Below are 14,646 nucleotides of genomic sequence, written 5' to 3'. Positions count from 1 at the left end.
ACGAGGAGCATCTTGAATTTCGCTCTGTCTCAATAATGAAACCCACCAGTCTTTTTTTTTTTTCTTTTTTAATATTGACACCGTGGAAGTCTCAAGTTTACAGGAAATTAAATAGACTGTAATATCATTTCTAACCATCGTGCCATTCACTCCCTTGGCTGACCTGACTTACCAGAATGAATTGCCCGTCTGACAACATTCATCACTCGCCGGGTCTGTCCCTGAACGTTAGCAGGCTGAGCCAAGCAGGCGTTCACTCACACAAAGTAATGACTACTATTATGATGATAATTTTATACCATTGCCACAGATAAATGAATCTGAAATCACAGACCACTGCGATGACTGTTTTATTGGAACATCTTCTGGTTTATGATGCAGATACCGTTTGACTCAGTGACACTGAAATGCCGTCAGGTTTCTCAGAGGACGTGGGAGTTTAAAACGAAGCACCGACGCCCCTTCAGACACGATACTGAGGCCGCGGCGTTCTCACGGGTCCCACGACACGTGCTGGAGTCCGCAGGTGCGTTTGTTTGTGCCTCCGTGGTGCGATCAGACAAAAGGACACATGTCACTGAATAATCGCAAAAATCTCCCGTTGATCTTTGCTCCGTTCGAGGCTGCTGCAGCCGCGCAGAAAAATGTCAGGGACATTATTGAAAACAGGGTGAAGGATGGTTGAGGGAGGAGGGTTAAAGATACAAGGGAGAAACAAAACACGGGCTACGGGGGACAAACAACGCGCACGGTGATCTTTACATCCCCACGTCTGCTGACATTTACTGGCAGCAACGGAAAATTGATGACACGAAGAGCAACAGATAATAACTATATGTTAACTTTTCTGTTGCAAAACGTGTTTCACAGAGGTCACGAGGTTTTAGCGAAACCAAATGAAAAAACATTTGTAGCAAGATGTGAATTATGAAGCCTGTTGGAATGTAAAAATAGTTTTAAAAGATAGAAAATCACTATGACGTGATAGCAAGAATCAATGCCATGCAAATACCTGCTGTAGTCTTAGGACCGGGCCCAATCACTCACATCACACTGTGAGCGCTGCTGGTTTGGATTAGAGAAGTTAATCTTCCAATCTTAGTTCATATTTAATCAAGGCATCGTCATCATCTCAGGGCGAGCAGGTTATTGGCTCAGGGAGAGGTGCTGTTGAAAGCACAGCAAAGGTCCAAAGCTGCGGTCCCAAACGGTGAACCAGGCAGTAAATAATGAAACAGGAGCCAGTCCGTTAACTGTCTTGATCACGCGTCAGGTTCCAGCGATCCGTTGTTTGTGCGGATAATTCACCAAAGCCTCATGCTGCGCTTTGGCTTCCTGCTTCAGAGACCCCCAAAAAAAGTTCCCTTTTGCTTTTTGTCAAACGGAACCCAAGTTTTAATTGGATCTTTGTTTTGGTCTCCGTTTAATTAACTTGTCACGGGACAGGTGGGCAGGCGTCCCGGGGGGACCGGGGGCCGCTCTGCCGACTGGTGGACGGAGGAATGAGGGAATGCAGCGGGGAATGCGGCCTGGACAGATGGCGCAAGGGCGGCTGTTTGACGTCTCACTTCCATCGGACAGAGCTTTTCTTCCACTTACAGAGATACACACTTGTTCCCAACAATGTGAAATGTCTTAGTTGTTGGGACCGAATTACCCTTGTTCCTAATTATCTAAACCTTCCAAAGGTCGGCTGGGATGCAATTAGAAAGTCTGGAACGATCAAATCCGCGGTTCCTCCGCTTTGCATCTCTAATGCCTCCATCTGGACGATCAGAAAGCGAGAGCGGGAGCAGGGGAGCCTTCGGGGGTCCACGTGCTCGTTAATCTTCCTGACGACGCTGAAGGCATCCGGAGCCCGGAGGCGCCGTGTTGGGTTGAGTTCTACGTGGACGGGATGAGCCGGTTGCTACGGTCGACTCGTCTCATTCCTGGAAGGGGCCACAACTCACCTATTGGGGGGGAGTTGCCGTTTTACCAGGAGGGGAGGAGGACGGCACTTTTGGCAAGGCATCAGACGCAGAGAGCGACGAGCAGCGGGGGGCTGATGAATGTAGAGGAAAAACACGTCCCGGCTGTTGCGCGGGATGATTGAATTGTACTTGTTGCCGCTTTGGAGCCGCGGCCGCTTCAAGCTGCGTTTTTAAATATGCATCTCATTTGTGAAGATGCTGTGTTGACATGAAGGACTTTTCAACTTCAAGATGGTCGCGGCGCATTGTCAGCGCCAGTGTTTGCACACAATAAGCCGCCAAAACAAACAATGCATCACTCAGTCGCTGTGAAGCTACAACCTCTCGCACTGTGCGTGTTTCCCACACTCGTCGTTTTTTTTTTTTTTTTTTGAAGTTCAACCCGCTGCTGCGGTGTAAAATGAAACGCGAGCCAGTGTTTCCTGCTGCATAAAAACACTGCGGTCACCTGGGATTTGAGAAAATCTTCTTCACGGCTTTGGGGAGTTTCTTGCTAAGAATCTGTGGTTGAGTCACAATTGAAGTTAAGTTATTTCACGAGATTATTTACGAAATGAAACCGAAAACACTGGTGACTGACAGAGAGAAGAGAGGAGGCCACTGAAAGAAGGATGCTGTGGGGCTGTTGGTCTGGAGGCGTTGGGAGGTGAAGGGTGGCCTGATGAAACAACGGGCAGCACCTGAGCCCCATTAACTCTCTATCTCCGTCTCCACCCCCCCCCCCCGCGTCACCACACGGTGGCTCATCTTTGGCTGCTCGGGCTTCATTTTATGAAAATCATCTTCCCCTGCCGTCGTCTCCTTTTCATTTCTGTTTCTGGTGCAGGGGACTCGTGGCTGGCGCCGCCATGTTTGAAGCGTCCTCCGCTCCGGCGCCGCTCGCCTCCGTCTGCAGGACGAGCAGGGAAACTCATTGTCTCCAGTTTTATTGTTCTGATTTGGTTTCGGGATTGCTCCGGCGCCCGTTCCCTTCGGCTAAATGAACACATTCTGGCACGGTCCTTTGGTTTGGAGAAACAAAATGGAAACGAAGTGGAGAGCCCGGCCATAAAAAAAGAATGGAAACATGTTGCCTGAGGAATAATTTTCTGGTGTTTTGGGCTCGTTGCTCTGAGCCTCTTTTCTCTTTTCCCGTGGGCACTATTGTTGTCTTACTGGGCTTGGCCAAGGTTGATGAGATGGTGGGTGGTGGTGGTGGTGGAGAGGGGGGGCAGGAAGTATTTAGACAGTTTTTGACTGAAAGGAGGCCAATTTACCAAAATGATTATTTACAGGGTTTAGTTTAAAAGTCCTTTACTGCCTCTCTGCCAACTTTCACCTTTAAAGGTGAGCGAACTTGCTGCATTATCGTCGTTTCCCCCGGTCGCAGGCTTCAGCCTACGTCTACGTTACGCTGGGTCAGTTCCAAAACGCTGTGCCTCACCAGACCTTTCACCAAGCGAGAGGCGCGCCGGCAGTAAACAAGACGATTCCTGCACACGAAATATTTACAGCAACAGAAGAAGCGGAAAAAACTCCATCTTAGACTGAAAGGGTTGTACCTGAAAATGCTTAAATAAAGGCCTCTGTGATGTCATTTATTTAAAATCTGGAAGGATCTTACTTTACTTTGACTTCTCAGAGAGTCAGAAATGAGCGCTGCTGTGTAATTACCTCCTAATGCATTCATGCATTCACCAATGAGAAGCTGTGACTTTCAGTTGGTGAATAGATAAACTTGAGATTTTACAATTCGAATGTCAGATACGTGTAACATGTAACGTTCATGTAAATAAGAGGAATGCATTCATTAGGTTGCTTTAGAACTGAAATGCTTATTGTTTGTATCTTATATGAAGGTGTGCTCTCTTTAAAAATAAATACATCTTCAACATGGGCTTCAGTAATAACTCATCATATTGTAAAAGGCTGTTTACACTCTATTTGGCTTTCCTCTTTGTCCCCCTAAACACCTGTAACGACCTCTGTTAGGTATGTTGTGCGACCGATTCACCACCATTTTTCACACGCTGTTATAGAAAATTGCAGCGGATAATTTCCTTGACCGAGTCTTAAACTAAAACTAATGGAACCTAATGGTGAAAAATCACCATTGTCAAGGCAGCCGAAATGAAATGATCTCTCATCATGACAATAGCTGTGCAGGTCACGCTGCCCTTGTCTGTGTTACCATTAGTTTACCTCTCTGAACCTCCCACATGCACAGCAGTGAGGACACTGTATCGACATAAACCTGGCGCATGTCAGTATCTGAATGTGTTCGATTCCGTGTGCTTCACATTACATGGAATTACTGTACTTTTGTGGCTGTGTTAATTATTTGTTATATAAAATAACCGAGTTGCAATTTTGGCCACGACTCCCTCAAATCATCATTTCTGACTCATAACTGGGTCGAGGCCAAACATCAATATGCATCCGTCTAGACAGCACAAGCGGAGGAGTGTCTGCAGCGCTTCTGCAGGAGCCGGCGCACAACGCAGAAATCACCCTTCTAACTTGTGTGACCACAAATTATTGCCACCACTTTGAATGACACGCATGCCTCCTCGGGAGAAAATGATCTGAGTTACACTGGAGACACGGCCGACAACAAACTCGCCCGATGATCCTGTTTCCTGCTCTTTTGTTTAGTTCCTCCCTGCAGCCGGCGGAGGCTCGGGCCGCAGGGTAAGGTGCACTATTAAGAAAGGTCCGTCTTCATATAAAAGCCTGCCGTGACATTCAAGCCTGTGCATGCGGTGCATTAGAATACCTTCATCATATCCATAATTAATCCTTATTTCTTCCTCCAGCGGCTCTGCCTTATATGACACAGAGTCCACTCCTCTTTGTGGCGGTTGTACTTTGTAATGAGAGATGGTCGCTATTAAAAGCAGACGTACACAGGGTCATAGAAAGGTCATGACCCCAGTGGGACGACACACAGTCGCAGTCTGAACAGTGACTAAAAATATTGCAACAAAACTTAGTGCCAGAGCAACAATAGGTGTGTACTGTTCATGATGATGATGATGCCATTGTGAGACTGTTAGCATGCTAGTGTTAGCATTTAGCTGAAGCAGACGACCGCGGTTCCCATTAATATATACTTCACCAGCTTAACATTTGGGAAACTGTTTTAATAACTCATCCTATAAACGGTAACAGACAAAAATGTGATCCGTTCCTTGACTCAATATAAAGTCGTTTATCAGCAGTCGAAGACTGATGCCGTTTATTCTGAATGATTTTCTTCCCAAATTGGGTTTGTGTTGAATTGACTTTTAGGGCTAAATTATTTGCCGCATTTGATTGCTTTTCTTAATAGGATATGTGCTCGGCGTGCGAATAAACAAAAACAAAAATGAACAATGAGGCAAAAATATTAAGCTCGCCTAAAACGGCGCCGTCTGGCCGTCCAGATAAATGATTGACAGCTGGCTGCGACAGGCTTGACGGCAGCCTGCTGGAGACCGGAGCGCTGATGTTTAATGACACTGATGAAAAGTTTATTCCATCGGTTTCTACACTCACGAAGGCAAAAAAAGTCCTTGCCCTTCGATTTTAAAAAAGCCATTTAAAAACACAGCTTCAGGTTGAAGAGTCAAAACCATGGTCTGAAGTAAAAGCCACCCTCTTGCAGACTCCATCACATTAGCTGTAACTCACAATCGCTGTTAATGCAGCAGCTTAACGGTCCTTGAGAGATTTGGGACTTTGTTGTTATGGATATCAGAGAGAAGAGAGGCTCACACTCACACAGAAGAACTGGTTCATTATGAAGTGAGCAAAGTCTGAAAGTCATGGGAAAAGCCGCACGAGGCTGGATGTTCTTTTTTAATGAAGGGAGCTCGTCCTCTGCTGCAAAGATCATTTGGAAAGATTTCACGCTTTAAAATGGAAACAATAGCAAAGCCCTGAATTCAGTTCAGCCATGCTGCTGTGATAGAAGTAAATGGTGAGGCTGTGCTATGAAACATGGAGCTCTCGTGTGAGGAATTCACCAGCTGGAGGTAACAGGTGCTAAAAATACAAGTCAAGGCCACGTGACTGTTTAACAAACAGAAGAGCCATTGATTGAAGCTGGAACTGAAACACGCCCATGAGAGTGGATCTGAATGAAGTGAGTTAATCAAAGGAGCAAGTTGCAGACAGAACATCTATAATATCGATGCTCCATAAATAAGAGGTATGTTTTACCTACAGTAAGACAGGCTCCTTGGTTACTGAGGCATTACAGATCAGCGCATTATGAAAAGTACACATCATTATAATGTTGCTGATCTGTACTGACACCACTTTTCATTTATGGATTGATCCTGTGTTTAAAAAGGACGCACGTGGTGGAAAATAGCTTGATATTATGAGACAATGGGCTCCTTGCGCGGCCTGCAGTCACGGCAATGACGCAGCCGCGTATTAAAACGGGGCCTTTTTAGTCCCGCGACGCCCCATTGGCTTCACATTTGCTCCCAGAGAGGACACAGAGTGATGCTGATGAGAGGCAAATCAAAAGTAAAACATGATGTGAAAATACGGTGGATTCGTTACGCAGTGACTCTCCTCTCGCGACCTTAGACGTCGTTGTCCTTGAATGTCTGCACTGGATGTATAGCAGACCATCATAAGAGCCTCTGCATCACATTAACGCTACGGCTGTACATTTATTTCGTCCTTTTTTAAACATAACGAGGCCAAAATAAAATGCTGGCGTGACACCAGGTCCTCTGGCATTTAAACTGGCCTAGGCTGCTTTTCCACATTTCCCTTATCTCAGTGACACATTTGAGGCGGACTGATTTCCATCATGGGAAACTATGGCGCGAGCCTGCTCACGGACTCGCCAGCGCATTCCAATATGACAATCAGGCGGACCACAGCGCTGAGCCACAGAGCAGCCGCGTCTTCTCCGCAGGAGAGGAGCTAGATGATATTGGTTATCTATTGGGACCAGCAAATTGAAATGAAAATAAGTATTACAAGTAGAGCATCTGCCTCGACGGGACGCCAGCACGGTTTCAAGTCCCTCAACTTGATACTTGGCAGAAATGGCGGTGCACAGTGTATTGATTGTGTCGCGCGTGTGGCGGGATATCTTGTCTCCGAGCCAGCGGTGCGTCGGTGTTCAATAATACTGTGTCCTGATTATGTGTGTTCATCCAAATACATGAGTGATGTACCTGAAAGTCGTTCCTTATCACGCGGTTCACAATGGGCCACCTGGGTGGACACACACACACACACACACACACACACACACACACACACACACACACACACACACACACACACACACACACTGCTGTCCGTCTTCTTTTGGCCTCTGGAGATTGTTTGCGTCTTTGCACAAAAAAGCAATTGCAAGTTATGAAAAATATTAATGAAATGTCACTATTAATCAGTGTAATTGTAGGCGGTGATTAAGGTGAAAAAAGGAAGATGTATTATATGATCTGGCGTGAAACGTGGCGCTGCTGTTGCACGGTGGTGTCAATGCGCAGTCAAGCCTCCGAGTTTATGATTTCTAATGTGTTTTTGTTTTTAAATGCCCTGTCAGGGATGATTTATGTGGCTACTTTGAGAGATGTTTTGTTGAGATTCAGCGGCAGAAAATCAGGTGGCATTATCCATGACAAAATTGAAATTAGCTTATTCTCCATCATCACACTGGATGTGCAATCACAGTGCTGATGGATGAGTAACCTAATATTGAGAGGCCGGCCTTAAAACTTGAGCGAGAGAATTACAAACTATTTTGGTTGAGCAATTTTTCGTGTTCCCTTAATTGAGATTTCCAAACATTGCAAAACATTATGATTGTCAGACAAGTGTTACGGTTTAGGCCAATAATTAATTGATATACTGATATGAATATTTTTTTCCAATTCAACATATCAACTTTGTGTCATGTCTCAGGTTCTGACATGCTGGTTCCTCAAAGTAAAAGCTGATTTCATTTTTTTGAATGAAATAAGCTATGTACATGAATATTTAAAACTTCAATTGTGGATTTAAAGCAGTTTTCATTAATATTTTATCAAAGAATCAGATATCTGTTCAAACAGTAAGTGATTATGTAGTAAAACCCTTAGCTTTACTATTTTGGCCAGCCACAACCAATATCGCTAAATCCCAGCATTCACTAACTGCCCAGCCCTGAATGGAATATGAAACATATGGCTAGACATTATACGACTGAAAGCTTTAAACACAAACGTTAACAAAATGGAGTGTTGGTGCATAAGCGCAGGACGGAGCATTCACATGAAGAACGCGGTGATCTGATATGGAAAGTTAATGTGAATTTAATAAGTTCTCCCAAGTAGTGGGAGGACAGGAAGGGAAATAAAAGCTGTATGAGGCAAGAGAAGGGGCAAAGATGGCCGGGTTTCAAGTCTGTTTAAAGGTGGAGGGACTCACAATACAGATATTGTTGTTATAATACATGACACAACACAGAAATACCTGGTAGTATAATAAGACAGAGTAAACAGCCACTACTGTAGCCCCGCCCCCAGTCAGGTGCTGGCAGGGGCGGAGCTTCAATCAACCAATCAGCCAATCAAAAACATGCACCTGTAGCTCCTTCAGAGACAAAGGCTCCAAATCACAGCTGAGGCCTCAACAGCTTGTTCCCATTTTCCACTGTCTGTGGACTTCATCCGTTCACTCCACGACTGTGAGTGGAACTGTTTGCTGGTGTCTGTCTCCTGAAGATCGTGGCTTCTCTCCAACAAACTTACTGTAAGTGCACATTTTTACTCCGAGACATTTCAGCACTTAGACATTGATGCTGCAAGTGGGAGTTGACTCTGGTTTCTACTGACTGTTCTTAAAGTTAACACTACTTAACCTTGAGCTTGTTTTCATTTGGATGATGTTAATGTGGCTTTGCTGCTTGTGTGGCGTATAGTATTTCTCATGTTGCCTCTTATTAAGGAGGATATAAACATTATAGGGTCTTCTACATAATAGCCGCCCTGTTTTCCAGCTCAGCTTCGCTGTATCTGGGTTCGTGCACGTGCTCCTTTTACTCCAAACATTTCTGTATATTGCTGCTGACGCTCACCTGCTGAGAGTTAAACGTCTTGCTTCATGAAACGAATACTGATGGAAATGAGCGGCTCCATGGTGCTTTTCAGACGTATCACTGGTATGCTGTAGATTTCCTGCTGCAGATATTGAGGTGGTCCCACTCTCGCACATAGAAGATGCCACTGTACTGTTTGTTATTTGACTTATTACGTATTGTCTCGTTACAGGATATTCATGTACGATGAATTTGTGTATCTGCTGCTTGTTAATTGCTGCCGCGGTTGATTGATTGTTTATTGCATTTTATTTGTCAAATAATCCATCAACTATTTTACAAGTAAGTCGATTTTACGATCCGATTAATTTTCCACAAACCGTGGGCCGTCTGAAACGGGTCTCCATCAATCACCACTAAGGAGCGTGGCCCCAAACATGTATTCTAATGTAGCAGGCTGGTGACCTTACTGCTCTAATAATGAGTTTAACAGCTACAGTACAAAGACAAAATATACTAAAAGGAGCTCTGGGCTGATCTGAAGCATCCAGTGTTGTCTTCACACAAGCTAGTGATGCTGTGGTGGGTGAAAGGAGCTCCGCACTCTTGTTTTTACATCTTTATCTTTTAGCATTAATTAAAAAAAAACGCTGGCAAATATCGTGTCTCGCAGCGATCTCGTCGTTAACCTGGTTGATTGCCTCGGCTAAATGCGACACGTTGTCGGCACATTTTAAGCTCCGGTCGTGCTCCAGCAGCAGCTTTTGACAGCTTAATATCAGTGCGGGGGTTTCCTGTGCGCCGCTATGGTTTCCTGTACAACTCCAGCCTCTCAAGGCTTTGAATGAAGCCGTCGCCGCGCTTTCATCATCGGCTCTTGATGGAGGCCGAGAGGTGTCGCAAAATTGTTCCATTTATTGCTTTGAAGAACAACAATGCGTCCTGGAATGTGATGGGACCTTTACGCCCCCCTCCACATTATAGCAGCGTTTTCATGTGGTAGAAGAAAGTCTCAGAACTTTGGGTCATTTGGGACATTATACAGAGACGACAGATTTCTACCATAGTAAAGAAAACACACAAAGGATATTTTAATGACCTAAATATGTGTCGTCTCAGGATACTTTGATCACATCTAGTACTTTTTTTCAAACTGGCTTAAAGAGAGTATCTGTAGTGGATCTAAGCGGACTATGGTGTGTATATAGGGTACTGCAGAAAACAGACCAGCCTGAAGCTGTTGTCCAATTAATGCGCGAACAAAACCAACCTGTCCTGCAGCCATTTCCTCTGTTTCGTTCTCAGACTACATCCATTTGTCCACTTTTTTTATGCTGCCTAAATCCAAAGGACGCATGCCCTTTGTAAGATAAACATTCCCCCGATGAGCCTGTTGTGTGAAACAGTTTCTTTTTTTCTAGTTACCTTCTGCATGCAGTAACTTGACTGTGGTAGGACATTGTTGGTCTAAGCCATTTGCAGGTAATTGTTCATCTAGTTTGTTCCTTGACACCGGCTTCAGTTCTACTCTTGGTTTGGTTTAATAACCTGTTCTCTCTGTGCTTTGGGTCAGGACTTCTGAATAAACACATCTCCCTTCTGTAGCACAACACGTTCACGCTGCATTATTCGACTTCTGTGTGACGCTTGACACATCCTTCCATCACATTCAAGGCTGAAGCACTTTGATGTATGTTTCAGCCAAGCATCCACGTAGATATTATTTGGGTTATTATAGGTCATCGAGTCCTTGCACCACACTGAAGCCCTTCAAACCAGAGGACAGACACAGTATGCGTCTGCCGATGCAGGAGGGCCAGGGTGTTGAGGAGGTGGGGGAGGGAAACCACCTGTTGTGGCTTTTACTTTTTTTTTTTTTTTTTTTTTAGTGGGAAAAATGTATATATGCGTGCATGCTTATAATTTATCAACCTTCTGTATCTAGGGGGGAAATAACCAGGTACGTCCAGGCATCTACAAGAGCAGCGTTGCACTGCATTAAAATAGTACGAGGGTCTAACAGTGGTGCTTACATTTATATTTTCAGTTTATGTGTCTCCTTCGAGTTGAGTTCAGAGACACCGACGTGAGCACATGAGAAAGGCTTTGGCTGATATAGAGCCCTGGGGTGTAAACGACTTCAGCTAATTGCTGCATTTAGACGCCCAGCGTGGCTGAAAAAGGAGCGTGCTCGGAGGGAGGGAGGAAGAAGCTGCAGGTGCAAGGATGACGATAGAGTTCCCCCTTTTATTTCCATTGTAAATAAAAAGCGGTATAGACGACGAGAGACGCGTAGACCGGCTTGACTCGTGTTGATTGAAGCGCAGATGAGGTCTCTCAGCAACTACAGCTGCTACAATCAACACACTTTCTTCTGTTAAACCTCTTTGCACTTCCCCTCAAATGATGTAGGAGAAAAAAAACACAAACATGTCGCTTGTTACTGAAATAGTCCGTCATTTGTCAGAGATGCTGCGGAGAAGAACCTTTGTTAGTCTTGTAAATAACTTGTGTTTGCTGTGAGAACCTACATTACATTCATCTTCCACATCTTTGTGACCGGCTAATATTAACCAGGGACCAGGAAAACACTGAAACCCAAGACAATGGTCCCCTTTTTTTGTTCTCTTCTAACATCATTACAGCATTTCATTTGCAGCTTCCAATGTTTTCAGCTAACTGCAGCCATTCACTGAATTACAGCAAGTATAGTGAGCTGTTTAACCATTTAAATAAAAGACTGAGTCATGGCGACTGGACCCTGGAGGCTCAATTATGTAAAACTATTCATCTTGTAAATGGAAAGTATCGATCGTATTGATGTTAACGTAGGGATGTGAGGATGTCCTCCGGAAAGTTGCTTACAGAGAGAAATGACTGGCGAGTTGTTGCTACTATTCCACTTACTTATTCCACTTAATTTTCCTTTTCAGAACACTAAAGAGGAATGTTTGCAAATACAGTTGTGAAATATTCAGTGTCTTATGTCACATTTGTCTTTTACACCAACACTTGTATTTATTCAAATACTAAAAAATTGTGTCTCTGTAAATAGATCAGGTGATCATTACATCATTGTAACGGAAATGTGGTCAGATCTTTCTCTAGTACAGTTACAGCCAAATACATTCTATTGAGACCATTTTAGAGGCATCTGAAAGCAGAAAATAGCCTGATTCATCCCAGACTTATTCTACAATGAGCCTTTAAGCATCCGTCATCCCCCAAAGCTCCTGAAGCAGCTGGGGAATTCTCCTTTCTGACAGATCTGTTTATGTCGACTGCCTTATGAGATGAATAATCTTGAAATCAGTTGCTCGTTAACAATGTTTTTTTTTTTTTTATTATTTGCAGCTTGCAGAAATGTCTGACAGGAACCTGCATAAGAACTCCTGAGAGATGTGTAAATGATGTGAAGCGTCTCCCTGTGGTCAGCCCACAGGGCCAGTTGTGTAACTCGCATGTTTATTCCCACCGCTGCTTTGTGAATGTATTTAAAAAAATAAATAAATAAATAAAACACACCTTTTTTGAAATAGCCTCGATACAAGAGTGTGTTGAAGGGCTCCGCGTACTGACTGTCTCCTACCTTGTTTATGCTGAAGATCAGTACATCGGCGCCCCTTGAACTCTTAAAATGAAAAGGTTTTCAAAGACTCATGAATTGCACAGTAAAGTTCAGGCGAACGGGGTCCTTGTATCAGCGCCCCCCCCCTCCTTTATTTTTTTTTTATTTTTGCTGTGTCTGTAAACCTTTTATCTGCAGATTCACAAGTGTATCATTAACTGGCTGGTTCCTCCATCATATTATCACACTGGTAGAGTGCTCTGAATAGATTATTCATAGTGCCTGATAACTGTGTGGGATGTCTGTGTAGGAGTGGGGGCAGAGGCAGGATCTGCAGATCTACTGTAGCTCGACAACCACCAGCAGCTGACGCCTTTATCACATTTGTTACAGGGGCCTTTGGCGGAACCATCGTCAACTTCAAAGAAGTAAAAACGATCCGAGTTCTTGCTGCCTGTCCAAATCCTTATGACATTAGTTTAGTTTAGCCTTTTTTAGAATTATGGTCGTAAATAAAGATGAATAATTAAAATGCAGTCAATCCTGTTTGTGGCTGGAGCCAGTACCAGCTGTCACTGGGTGAGAGGCTGGACACCTTTTATCACGTTGACAGGCAGCAGTTAACTTGACCACACACATCTCTCTGCTATTTTTTTTTTTCTTCACATAATGATGTGATTTTTGTGTCTCGTTTCCGTTTCACGACGCTGCTTCCAGTTGATTTTATTGCACCCCTGCGCCATGAATAAGCCTCATGTAGTCGACTGTAATTCAACCGAGCGCTTTCCCCTTCAACATACAGTGCGCGCCCGCGGCGCTGCTCATTAGCATTCATGAGGCTTTTTTTCAAGGGGCCGGGGGACTCGAATGAGATGTAATCATGTTTTAAATTAACACAACAAAACTTTTAAATACGGCGCTCATCAAGGGTCAAACGGAGACGAAGCAGCCAGGTAGAACGAAGCAGGTGGCGGCGGGAAGGCCGCGGCGCCGAGCCGATCCGAGCCGGGCCGGGCCGCGCGGCGGGAATGCTAAACAGCGGGCCTGGAATTTGAATAGCGTTCCTGTTAATCAACAAGACTGACAACAGGCAGGGTGAGCTCTAGAGGACCGGGAAGAAATCTATTAACATACAATATGTTGTCGTGCTTGTTATAATGGAAGGGCTTTGGGGGTGGGGGGGGCGGCCGCATTGTTCTCTCCTCTGTCGCTTTAGTTAATTGCAAATCGGGAGCCTTTTAAAGCAGGATGCAAGTTGGTGCAGTTTGACAGGCCTTCGCGAAGCCTTGAACTCCACACGCCGGGTGAATTGTGTCTCTGGGTAATCCTAATTGAACGTATATATTGGCCGCGCGGCTTATGTTGTTTTGGCACTTATTAATAGGACACTGAAGGGAGAAATTCTAATGCGGTTTCTACAATTGAAATCAGAGATAAACAAAGAATCCAGATCTCTTTGGCCTGTGGAGGCCAGTAATGCTTGACTTGTCACTATAGCTCCTTTTAATTGGGCCCTAGGTGTAGACAGAAGGGGGCTTAAGGGACTGACTGGCTTCAGTTTTCAGATCTATTCTTATAATGCAGTTGTGTTTTAGATTTCACTATCTTTTTACATTTAACTGACAAAATGCAGTGGATTTTCCAAATCCATTTTGCCAGATAGCAGCTGTTTATCTACAGGTGCTGCTTCCAAGTTATTAAAGTTATTTATTGATGCTATTCGTTGTCTCTGCGTTTTAGGTCACTTAAAATGATGTCTGGCTGCAGTATTTAGGATCACAACAAACCAAATCCCTGAGGAAAAACCTTCTCCTGCACACGCTACACATCCAGATCATGCACAAAACAAGTGTACAGTCATTTATTTCCTGATTCCTTTGAGGAGGCAGCTCGGAGACCCCCGAAGAGCGAACGCAAACCTTCACGCAGACTCATTAAAGCCTGGACTTGAATATATGTAGCGGAGCAAACCCAGCGTGACGCAAGTCCTCCCGGCTTGTGACAGGACGCTCACGCGTCCGGGTCCCAGAGAGGTTTCACCGCGGCCTCTCATCCCCGCGGCAGACAGCGCGGAGTGGCAGCCCCGAGGGACG

At 44.6% G+C, this 14,646-nt stretch overlaps 1 long non-coding RNA gene across 1 annotated transcript; it reads left to right on the top strand.

Moving 5' to 3' along the window:
• Positions 1 to 8,561: 8,561 nt before the first annotated feature.
• On the top strand, positions 8,562 to 13,584 carry LOC114860617 (uncharacterized). Its single transcript, XR_003786639.3, has 3 exons — positions 8,562 to 8,699; positions 10,407 to 10,467; positions 12,340 to 13,584. It is a non-coding gene; the product is annotated as an uncharacterized LOC114860617 (long non-coding RNA).
• Positions 13,585 to 14,646: the final 1,062 nt, after the last annotated feature.

Source organism: Betta splendens, chromosome 8 (assembly GCF_900634795.4).
Source record: "Betta splendens chromosome 8, fBetSpl5.4, whole genome shotgun sequence".
NCBI classification, from domain to species: domain Eukaryota; kingdom Metazoa; phylum Chordata; class Actinopteri; order Anabantiformes; family Osphronemidae; genus Betta; species Betta splendens.
The sequence above is the reverse complement of the archived record's forward strand: the minus strand, read 5'-3'. Positions and strand labels throughout refer to the sequence as shown.